Source organism: Camelus bactrianus, chromosome 11 (assembly GCF_048773025.1).
Source record: "Camelus bactrianus isolate YW-2024 breed Bactrian camel chromosome 11, ASM4877302v1, whole genome shotgun sequence".
Lineage (NCBI taxonomy): Eukaryota > Metazoa > Chordata > Mammalia > Artiodactyla > Camelidae > Camelus > Camelus bactrianus.
Window position 1 is genome coordinate 80,706,332 of NC_133549.1, and position 12,997 is coordinate 80,719,328.

A 12,997-nucleotide genomic window follows, 5' to 3' on the forward strand; every position below is an offset into this window, starting at 1 on the left:
CCTTTCTTCTATTTGTAGGTTTAATTTGTTCTGCTTTTTCCAGTGTCTTAGGGTGAAGGTTAAGTTATTGATTTGAGGTCTTTCTTTTTCCTTAGTGTAGGCATTTACAGATATAAATTTGTCTCTAATCACTGCTTTAGCGGCATCTCTTAAGTTTTGGTATATTGTGTCTAAATTTTTATTCATCACAAAGTATTTGCTGATTTTCAGTTTGATTTCTTTTTTGACCCATTGGTTATTTAGGACCACTAATTATTTAGAATATATATATGCATATATTTATGCACATATACATTTCCATTTCTATTTCTATTCTTTGAATGATTACTCATGAGATTTTTAACATCCATATTAAACATTTATATTTAACAATGACTTATACCTCTACTTGAAAAATACAAGAATGTCAAAACATTACTTCTGATCACTTCCCTCCAAAATTCCATGCTATTGTTACCCATTATTCCATTATTTTACTTTAGTCCTTATTTTTAATGTCATGAATTAGGCATTAATGTTTTTCTTGTTTTAAAAATTATATTTATAGACACATTACTATTTTATTTCCTTATCACTCTTCCTAAAGTATATCCTTTTAGATTTTGCTTTAGTAAAAATATGATACAGGTAAACTCTTAATTTTTGTCTTACCTAAAAATGTCTTTATTTTAATTCTTGAAAATGGTCAACTGGGTTAACAATTATTCTTCCAACACTTAAAGATATTATTTCATGAATTTTTATTCACTGATGTATTATCTTACTCATTGTTATAATTTATTACATAATTATAATTGGCAGTGAATAAAAATCAAGACATGATATACAAAACATGATTATAATATAATTTTATTATGATAACACTCTTATTTCATTAATTTTCTTTCTTTACAGAATATCACTCTTTTCTATCTTTTTGTCTTTAGAATCTGCTTTTAGTCTCTACTATTCTGCAATTTTATTCTAATGTGTTTAGGAATGTATCTCATTAGTCCTAGAAAATTCTCTTCAAATATTTCCTTTGCCACATTTTCCCTGTTCTTTTCTGGGACTCTGATCAGACCCATTTTAGATCTCAGTCTGTCTGTCATCTGCTTCTCTTAATTATTTTAAACTGTTTTTCCATATAAAAAAAAAAACAAACCTTATTGTTTCTACTTGGTTCACAGACTGGAAAAGTGTCTGGGGAATATATAAGCAGCTGCCCTGGGGATGGGAGTTTTCAGGTGGAGTCTCTGAAGTCAGGGGACTGTAGCAGGGCCAGTTGAAGGCCACTGAATTTAGGAGGCCTCTAATCATTCTTTTATAGAGGTACTACCCAAACCTGACCTATACAGGTTGGTCAGGTGGAAGCTCATCTTCCTGATGAGTTTCACTTCCTGCTTTAGGAAGTGGTTCTTTCAGAGGTCATAGACATGAGGGGCTGTGCTGGCAGAGCCCAGAGGATGCAGATCCATTAAAGCTACCTTCAATTCTTCTCTAGAACCATGAAAGCCTCCAAGGCATCTAAGGTGTAACCTGACTCACCTTGAGATGGCTTCTGCTTATCCTCAAAGAAGGCATCGTCACTACACTGGTTTTTCAAGAAGGTATTTGGTGCCCTTATGTTTCTGCCTTGCCACTTTGCAGAAGTGGCACACACCCTTTAGAGGGCCACATTGTTGCAATTAAAATAGTACCCAGAGAGGTCAGGTGTTAGAGGTTCACAAACATGGGTAGGCCAGATAGAGGGTAGTGGCCTTGGCGTCATTTGAATAATTCTAAAGGATCTGAGAGCTCTCGTTGGAGACAAGGCACTGACCACAAAATACAATGTTAGCTGGTCTTGGAGGCATGGGTTGACTAAGAGGTACTCTGGAGGCTGTGGCTGGACAGAAAACTGAAGAGTGGTCAGAACCTAGAAGGAGAATAGTCCTGGGATATCTTCCATACAAACAGTGTTGAATCAAAAGACAGATCCATGTAGGCCTTCAAATGCACCGTCTCTTAATTTATATTTAATTTTTATCCATTGACTTGCCTTTCTGTATCTCATCTTGAATAATTTCTTCAGATACAGCTGCCAATATCAAACCTTCTCTTCAACTGTGTCTAACCCATCATTTAACCAATTTTATTTTCCATTTCTTTAGGTTTTAGTTGATTCTTTTTCTAATCTGCCTAGTCACTCCCACTTCTTTATTGGCCCAAACTTTAATTATTGGCACCCACCCTCAGGATAACCATTTCTCTCCCACTTGCTTACCATTTACTATTCCAAGACTTAGTTTTAACTCATCTGAGGGGAGGCAGGAGGGAGTTGGAACTTTTCAAGAACAAAAAGAAAAAAGCCATAAACGCCATAAAAGTATGTTATATCTAGAGCGTAGCTTTTCTCTTTTAATCATTTACTCCACCTTACTGCTAGTAGCAGAATTCTCTTGGCCCCTTCATATCCTCAAGTTCTGGTAAACTCTAAAACTCCAGAGTGGAGCTTTATGGATAAATGTTTGTGGAATTTAGGCTTACTATTTTTTTTAAAGGGTTTATTCATACATGAAGGTACAGGGAATTACATTTCAGTAGACTAGTGGAAAATGTCTCAAGACCTCCATCATTATCAAGAGGCCCAGAAATAGCAGGTGTTTAACCATAAACCTTGACACTGGGCACTTGAGTTCCATCAGTGACACCCCATTGTTCTTAGACAGTGAAATCTCCAGTGCAGCTCAAAGCCATGCAAAGTCTGGCCCCACAGTCAACTCATACTGTTCTCTCTCTCTCTCTCACTTGCTCTTTTTAAAAAGAGAGTTTATATATTTTTAACTGAAGTATAGTCAGTTTACAATGTTGGGTTGGTTTTTGGTGTACAGCAAAGTGATTCAGTTATACATTCTTGTTCATATTCTTTTCCATTTTAGGTTATTACAAGGTATTGAATATAGTTCTCTGTGTTATACAGAAGGACCTTGTTGTTTATCCATTTTATATATAGTAGTTAGTATCTGTAAATCCCAAACTCCCAATTTATCCCTCCCATACCCCTTTCCCCACCGAAAGTTCATTTTTTACAGCAATTTAGGTTTATGAAAAGTTGAGCGCATGTGTAGTGTAGTTCTCATACACTCCCTTTCCCCCAGAATCCCCCCTATTCTTAACTTCTGGTATTAGCAGTACATTTGTAACTGGTAAGTCAATATTGATACATTATTGTTAAAGTCCATAGTTCACTTTAGCATTTACTCTTTGTGTTATATAGTTCTATGGGTTTTCACAAATGTATAATTTCATGTATCCAACATTACATTATCATAAAGAATAGTCTCCATACCCTAAAAATCTCAGGCTCCAAGTTTTCACCCCTCCCCACTCCTCTCTTCCCCACTCCAAACTCCTGGCAACCACTGATCTTTTTACTGTCTCTGTAGTTTCTACCTTTTTCAAAAGTCATATAGTTAGAATCAGTCAATATGTAGCCTCTTCAGACTGGCTTTTTTCACTTCGCAATGTGATTTTGTGTCTTTTTGTGGTTTGATAGTTCATTTGCTTTTCATCACCGAATAATATTCCAATGTATGAGTATACCACAGTTCATCTATTCACTGATAGAAGAACCTCTTGGTTGCTTCCAGTTTGGGCAGTAATAAATGAAGCCACTGTACACGTTCATGTGCAGATTTTTCTGTGGACATAAGGTTTCAGCTCGTTTGAGTAAATATGTAGGAATGTGACTGCTGGTTCGTATGGTAAGACTATCGTTACTTTGGCAAGTAACTGTCAAACTGTCTTCCAAAGTGACCGTACTATTTCGCATTCCTGCCAGCAATGAATGAGAGTTCCTCTGTTTCCAGAACCTCACCAGCACTGGGTATTATTAGTGCTGTGAATTTTAACCATCCTAATGCATATTTAGCAGTTCTTCTGCCTACTTATTAATTGAATTGTTTTCTTATTGTTGAGTTTTAAGAGTTCTTCATATATTTTGGAATGCACAAATCAAATCAGATACGTGTTTTGCAAATATTTTCTCCCAGTCTATGACTTGTCTTTTCGTTTCTTTAGTGTCTTTTGCAGAGAAGTTATTCATTTTAACCTATCTTAGTTTTTTCTGCCATGGATGATGGATGCTTTTGGTATTGTATCTAAAAACTCATCACCAAGTCCAATTCACCTAGAGTTTGGCTGGTGTTATCTTCAAGAAATTGTATAGTTTTATGTTTTACATTTAGTCTATGATCTGTTTTTAGTTAATTTTTGTGAAAGATATAAGGTCATTGTCTAGATTAATTTTTTTTGTATGTGCGTGTATAGTTTGAACATTTGTAGAAAAGGCTCTTTTCTCCATTGAATTGCCTTTGCTCCTTTGTCAAAGATCGATTGACTATATTTACGTGGTTCTATCTCTGGGCTCTCTATTCTGTTCCGTTGATCTGTTAGTCCATTCTTTTGCCACTACTACACTGTCTTAATTACTGTACTTTATAGTAAGTCTTGAAGTAAGGTCATGTAAGTCTGCTGATGCTGCTCTTGTTCAGTATGTGTTGGCTATTCTGTGTCATTTGCCTTTCCATATAAACTTTAGAATCAATTTGCCTATGTCGAAAAATAACTTGCAAGCATTTTGACTGAGATTGCATTGAATCTGTGGATCAAGTTGTGCCATTTTAACAATACTGAGTCTTCTATTCATGAACAATGTGCTATGTCTCCATCCATTTACATCATCTTTGATTTGTTTCATCAGAGTTTTGTAGTTTTCCTCAGACCTTGTACATATTTTGTGACACTTATACCTAAGTATTTTATTTTTGGGGTGCTCATTGTATTTTAAATTTCACATTCCAATTGTTTACTGCTGGTAAAAAGCAAAGCAATTGATTTTTGTACATTAACCTTGTATCTTGAAACCTTAACATAATAGCTTATTAGTTCCAAGAGTTTTTTTGTTTTGTTTTGTTTTGTCATTTCTTTGGGATTTTCTACATCCATAATCATGTGATTGGGAGCAAAATCAGTTTTATTTCTTCCTTCTCAACCTATGTATATACCTTTTGCTGCCATATTGCATTAGCTAGAATTTCCAGTATGATGTGGAATAGAAGAGGCGAGAGATCCTTGCCTTGTTCTTGATCTTACAAAGAAAGCATATAGTTTCCAAACATTAAATACAATGTTAACTGTAGATTTTTGTAGATTGTTTTCATGTGTCAAGTTGAGGAAGTTCCCTTGTATTCTTAGTCTACTGAGAGAGTATTTATCATGAATGTGTGCTGGATTTTGTCAGTGCTTTCTCTGCATCTATTGATATCATCTTATGACTTTTCTTCTTTAGCCTATTGATGTGATAGATTATATTAATTGAACCAGCCATGCATACCTGGTGGTATGGATAAATCCCACTTAGTCATGGTGTATATTTTTTTTTTACTATATTGCTGAATACTATTTGCTAATATTTTGTTAAGGATTTTTCTATCTCTAATCATGAGGGGTATTGGTTTGTAGTTCTGTTTGGACTTTTACTGTCCTTGGCTTTGGTTATCAAGGTAATAAAGCAAATTGGAAAGGTTTCTCTCCTCTTCTGTTTTCAGGAAGAGATTATTAAGTTTGTTTTCTATGTCTGTGAGTCTCTTTCTGTTTTGTAAATAAGTTCATTTATTTCATATTTTAGATTCCACATATAAGTGATATATGATATTTGTCTTTCTCTTTCTGACTTACTTCACTTAGTATGATCAACTCTAGTTCACCTATGTTGCTGCAGATGGCATTATTTCATTCTTTTTCATGGCTGAGTAGTAGTCCATTGTGTATATATACCGCATCTTCTTTATACATTCATCTGTTGATAGACATTTAAGTTGCTTTCACGTCTTTGCTATTGTAAATAGTGCTGCTATGAACATTGAGATGCATGTATCTTTTCGAATTGTAGTTTTCTCTGGATATATGCCCAGGAGTGGGATTGCTGGAACATATAGCAACTCTCTTTTTAGTTTTTTAATGGAATCTTCATACTGTTTTTCCATAGTGGCTGTACCAATTTACCTTCCCACCAACAGTGTAGTAGGGTTCCATTTTCTTCATATCATCTCCAGTATTTGTTATTTGTAGACTTTTAAATGATGGCCATTCTGACCAGTGTGAGGTGGTGCCTCATTGTAGTTTTGATTTACATTTCTCTAATAATTAGTGATGTGGACATCTTTCATAAGCCTATTGGCCATCTGTATGTCTTCTTTGGAGAAATGTCTACTTAGGTCTTCGACCCATTTTTTGATTGAGTTATTTGTTTTTTTCTTACTGTGTAGTATGAGCTGTTGGTATATTCTGAAAATTAAGCTTTTGTTGGTTGCAGAGTTTGCAAATACTATCTCCCAGTCTGTAGGTTGTCTTTCTCATTTGTTTATGGTTTCCCTTGCAGTAGCAAAAGCTTATAAGTTTGATTAGGTCCCATTTGTTTATTTTTACTTTTATTTCTATTGCCTTCAGAGACTGACCTAAGAAAACGTAAGAATGAATTATATCAGAGAATGTTGCCTATATTCTCTTCTAGGAGTTTTATGGTGCCTTGTCTTATATTTAAGTCTTTCAGCCATCTTGAATTTATTTGTGTTCTAACTTCATTGATTTACATGCAGGTTTCCAGCATTCCCAGTACCACTTGCTAAAGAGACTGTCTTTTCTCCATTGTATATTCTTGCCTTCTTTATCAAAGGTTAATTAAATATAGATGTGTGGGTTTACTTCTGGGCTCTCTATTCTGTTCCATTGGTCCATATGCTTATTTTTGTGTCAATACCATGCTGTTTTGATTACTGTAGCTTTGTAGTATTATCTGAAGTCTGGGATGGTTGTGCCTCCAGCTTTGTTCTTTCTCCTCAGGATTGCTTTGTCAATTCTGGGTCTTTTATGGTTCCATGTAAATTTTAGGGTTATTTGTTACAGTGCTGTGAAAAATTTCCTGGGTAATTTGACAGAGATCACATTAAATCTGTAGATTGCTTTAGGTAGCACAGCCATTTTAACAATATTAATTCTTCTAATCCAAGAGCATGGGATGTCTTCCCATTTCTTTGAATCATCTTCAGTTTTCTTTATCAATGTTTTATAGTTCTCAGGAAATAAGTCTTTCACCTCCTTGGGCAGGTTTATTCCTAAGTTTTTTTTTTTTTTTTGATGTGATTTTAAAAGCGATTTTTTTAAACTTTGCTTTTCTGAAATTTCATCGTTAGTGTAAAGAAATGCAACAGATTTCTGCATGTTAATCTTGTATCCTGCTACCTTGCTGAATTCATTTATCAGTTCTAGTAGTTTTTATGTGGAGTCTTTAGGGTTTTCTATATATAGTATCATGTCATCTGTATATAATGACAGTTTTATCTCTTCTCTTCCAATTTGGATCCCTTTTATTTCTTTTTCTTGTCTGATTGCTGTGGCTAGGACTTCCAATACTATGTTGAATAGAAATGGTGTTGTGGGAATCCTTGTCTTGTTCCAGATTTTAGTGGGAAGGCTTTCAACTTTTCATTGTTAAGAATTATGTTGGCTGTGGGACTGTCATAAATAGTTCTTATTATGTTGAGATATGTTCCCTCTATACCCACTTTGGTAAGAGTTTTTATCATGAATGGATGTAGAATTTTATCAAATGCTTTTCCTGCATCTATTGGGATGATTATGTGCTTTTTGTCCTTTTATTGATGTGGTGTATCACACTGATTTATTTGCATATGTTGGACTATCCTTGTGACCCTAGGATGAATCCAACTGATCATGGTGTATGATCTTCTTTATGTGTTGTTGGATTCTGTTTGCTAATATTTTGTTGAGAATTTTTACATCTATATTTATCAGAGATATTGGCCTATAATTTTCTTTTTTGGTAGTATCTTTGTCTTGTTTTGGTATCAGGGTGATGGCGGCTTCATAGATTGAGTTTGGGAGTGTGCCCTCCTCTTAAGTCTTTTGGAAGAGTTTGAGAAGGACTGGTATAAGTTCTTCTTTGTATATTTGGTAGAACTCCCCAGTGAAGCCATGTTCTGGACTTTTGTTTGCAGGGATTTTTTAAATTACATATTCTCTTTCACATCTATTGATTAGTCTGTTCAAATTATCTATTTCTTCTTGATTCAGTTTTGGTGGACATTACGTTTCTAGAAACTTGTCCATTTCTTTTAGGTTGTCCAAGTTGTTGGCATATAATTGTTCATAGTATTCCCTTGTTTTGTTTTTTGTATTGTTGGTTGGTTATTTCTCTTCTTTCATTTCTTACTTTATGTCCTCTCTCTTTTCTTCTTGGTGAGACTGGCAGGAGTTTTGTCAATTGTTTACTCTTTCAAACAACCAGCTTTTGGTTTTATTTTCTGTTTTTTAATCTCTAAATGTATTTCCTCTCTGATCTTTGGTATTTATTTACTTCTGCTGATTTTAGGTATTGTTTGTTCTTTTTCTAATTCTTTTAGGTGATAGATTAAGTTGTTTGTGATTTTTCTTGTTTTTTTTTTTTTTTTTTAGGATGGCTTGTATCACAATGATCTTCTCAGAACTGATTTTGCTGCATCCCATAGAATTTGTATGGTTGTGTTTTTATTGTCATTTGTCTCAAGGAATTTTTTTAATTTCCTCTTTGATTTCATCATTGACCCATTGGTTTTTTAGTAACATGTTGTTTAGTCTCCATGGAATCATTTTTTTCTCATTTCGTTTTCTGTAGTTGATTTCTAATTTCATGCAGTTGTATTCAGAAAAGATGCTTGAAATGATTTGTATCCTCTTAAATTTGTTGAGGGATATTTTGTGTCCTAGTATGTATTCAGTCCTAGAGAATATTCCATGTGCACTTGAAAAGAATGTGTATTGGGTTTTTTGGGATGTAATGTCTGAAAATATCAAGTCTAACTGTTCTATTATATCATTTAGGATCTCTGTTGCCTTACTGATTTTCTGCCTGGCATATCTGTCCATTGATGTGAGTGAGGTGTTAACGTCTCTTACTGTTATTGTATTCCCATCAATTTCTCCCTTTGTGTCTATTAATATTTGTTTTATGTATTTAGGTGTTCCTATATTGGGTGCATATATGTTAATGCTTGTAATATCCTCTTCATGTACTTTTATCATTGTATAGTGTCCTTCTTTATGTTTCTTTAGAGCCTTTGTTTTAAAGTTTGTTTTGTGTGATACGAGTTTTGCTACCACTGCTTTCTTGTCATTTCTGTTTGTATGAAATATTTTTTTCCATCCCCTCACTTTCAGTCTATGTGTGTCCTTTTCCCTAAAGTGAGTCTCTTGTAGGCAGCGTATTGTAGGCCCTTGTTTTATCAAATCTGCCACTCCACGTCTTTTGACTGGAGCATTTAGTCCATTGACATTTAAGGTAATTATCGATAGATATGTATTGCCTTTTTAGACCTTGTTTTCCAGTTGATTTTGTGTTTCTTCTTTGTTCTTTTTCTTTTTGCTTTTCCTTTTGTGGCTTGATGGTTTTCTTTTGTATTATGCTTATGTTCTTTTCTTTTTGTTTTGTTTGTTTTGTGAATCTATTGTATGTCTTTGATTTGTGGTTATCCTGTTTTTCAAGTATGTTAACCCATTACTATATCTACTAGCTTTAGACTGGTATAGGCTCAAACACACTCTAAAAAATAAAGTACATTTTCTTACACTCCTCCCCCACACTTCATGATTTTCATGTCCTCTTCTATATCTTCATGTTTATTCTTTTGCTGTTTATTGTAGTTATGATCACTTTCACAATTTTTTAAAAAATATTAAAATCTTTATTCAGTTTCTTTTTAGGGGGTAATTAGATATATTCATTTGCTTTTAATTTTTTTAATGGAAGTACTGGCAATTGAATCCAGGACTTTGTGTATTCTAAGCACTCCCTCTACCACTGAGCTATACCCTGCCCCCTCAAAAAAAAACTTTTTTAATCTGTGTATTGGCTCATTTAATTGATTTATTTTCCAATTGTGACTTTCTCTTTCCTATAGATTTTTGCTTCTTTTCCATGTAGAGACCTTTCAATATTTCTTTTAGGATAGGTTTAGTATTGCTGTATTCTTTAAGTTTTTGCTTATCTGAGAAATTTTTTATCTCTCCTATTCTAAATGATAATCTTGCTGGGTAGTCTCCTAGGTTGCAGGTTTTTCCCTTTCAGGACTTAGCATATATCTTGCTACTCCCTTGTGTCTTGCAACAGTTCTGTAGAGAAATCAGCTGATAGCCTTGGGAAGGGGGTTCCCTTGTACTTAGCACTGTGTTTTTCTCTTGCTGCCTTTAGAATCCTCTCTTTATCATTAACTTTTGTCATTTTAGTTATAATATGTCTTGGTATAGGTCTGTTTGGGTTCATCTTGGTTGGGATGCTTCCTGTACCTGGATGCTTCCTTCTTTAGGTTTGGGAAGTTTTCAGCCATGATTTCTTCAGATATATTTTTGATCCCCTTTTCCCTTTCTTCTTCTTCTGGAATCCCTATTATGCATAGACTGGGTCACTTTATGCTATCCCATAGGTCTCGTATTGTGCCTTTTTTTTTTTTTAATCTTCCTGTCTGTTACACTGATTGTGTGATTTCCATTATTCTATCTTCCAGATCACTTGTTCATTCTTCTGAATTTTCCAGTTTGCTGTTTATTGCCTTTAGCTTAGCTTTTGTCTTGGCAAATGAGTTTTCTAATTTTAATTGGCTCTTCTTTATTGTTTTCTAGTTTCTTGTTATAGTAACCTGCATTTATACAGATAGCCTTTCTTAATTCATTCAGTATTTTCATTACCTCCCATTTGAACTCACACTCTGGTAGACTGGAGACATCTGTTTCATTGTTCATTCAGGGGAATTCTCTTGATCTTTTAAATCAAAGTATTTACTCCACTTCTTCATTTTACTTATATTTCTCTGACTCTATGGGTTTAGGAGAAACTGTTATCTACTGTGGTCTTGAAGAGCTGTTTTTATGGTGGAGTGTCACTGTGTAGCCTCAGTGAGTCTAGTATTTTTGATGTGAGGGCTGTTTTTACTATGGATGTCTGCCATGTCTTCCCTCAGTGTGTGCTGGCTGTTATCCCCTTGATAGGGGTTGTGATTGGTGTTGTGGTGACCAGAGCCAGCACTAGATGTTCAGTGGGGCTGCCTCTTTGCTCTGTGGTTTTCACAGCTGTATTGGAGGCAGGGTCTGCTCCCCAGTTGTTGGAGGAGATGCCCCCAGATCTGTTTCTGAACTATGGTGTGAGATAGGTGGGACTGGAGTGCTCTTACTGGGAAAAGGAGCCACTGAGTGTTCCTCCACAGGAGCTGTCCACCAGGAAGTGTACTCTGTAGTGTTGTCTGTCACCTGTTGTGTGGGCTCAGAAAGTACACTGGTTTTGGCACTGCCTTTGGCTTCACTTCATCTGTGGGAATTCAGGCAATTGGCTTGGGTGTCCCTCAGGGGCTGTGCTCACTAAGCTTGTAGCTCATTTCCATTGGTGCAGAACTGCTGATGTCAGGCAGCAAGACCTCTGTAGTCATTTGCTTGGACCCACCGTAGGAGCTACTTGAGTCAGCCCAGACCCCAGCCGTGTCTGTACATATGCATGCCCACAGAGCCTGCAGCCAGATCTTCCCCAGCCATGGAGGCACCAGTAACCTGCTCAGATGTCCCACAGGCACTGAGTTTACAAAGCTGCCTGTGGTGGAGTAAATCCACAGATTGCACAGCCACTGTGACAGTCACATTTTAGCCCTGCTTCCAAAGTCCCCCCACCCTTGGTGATAAGCTCAGATTTCAACCTCGTCTCTGCATGTGGATGACCTGCTGGTGCTTGCACACTCCCAGAACTCACAGAGGTGGAACTGCATCCACTGTGAACACATGAAGAATGAGGCTGCTATAGTGGGCCCCCCCTCCCTTCAAGGGTGCATGTTAACAATGGGGCTTCCATGCTGACCTAGGCTCCTTCCTGTGCAAAGCCCAGGTTGTAGCCTGGAGCACACTCCAGCTCGTTCAGGCTGTCTCCACACAGCCAGCTCCAATCCTCTCCTTGGGTCTGTCCTCCGAAGCCTGAGTTTCAGCACCCAGCCACCACACGCATCAGCAGATGTGTGTCTCAGGCTGGGGAATGCAGCAAGGTGGCACAGACCATCTGTGCTGGTCTCTCTCTGTTCTGCCTGCCACAAACCAGCTGCTACACTCTCCTCTGAGCCTCTGAAGCTCCTTTTTCGTCCTGGCTGATCTCCCCGCCAGTGAAGGGGCTTCCTAGGGTAAGGGAAACTTTCCTCTTTCACAGTTACCTCCTAGGGGTGCAGGTCCCATCCTGATTCCTTTTTTTTTTTCTTTTCCCCTGTTCATCCTACTTGGTTATGTGGTGATCCTTCTTGCCATTTTGGCTTTTATGAGATCTGCCAGATTTCAGTATGTATTCTGTGAGGATTATTCCACATGTAGATGTATTTTTGATGTATTTGTGGGAGGAGGTGAGCTCCACGTCCTTCTATTCTGCCATCTTGTTCTGCCATCTTGATCCACCTTCCTCTGTAGAATTTTTGAGTGTACTTCTTTCTATAGCTTTCAGGGTACTTGCTCTAGTTACTACATAATGAATACATAACTTATCACTGTCTACCGATGTCAACATTTTACCAGTTTGAGTGAAGGGAAAACCTTACCTCTGTTTATGCCCTTATACCTTCCTATTATAATTGTCTTTTTTCCTCTAAGTACATTGAAAACCACAACAGCTAGAATTTTTGCCTCTACAAACATAATTTAGAAAATTCAATAGTAAAATGTACTGTATTTATCTATATTTTTATTCTTTCTGTTCTTCCTTCCTCATGTTCCAAGTTTCCTTCTTTTATCATTTCCTTTCTGTTTCAAGAACTTCCTTTAGTCACTCTTTTAGGGCAGGTCTGCTGGAAACAAATTCTTAGTTTTCCTTCATCTGAGAATGTCTTGATTTCCTCCCTTCATTCCTGAAGCATGTTTTTGCTGGGTATGTAACTCTGCACTGACAGTTCTTTTCTTTCAGAAC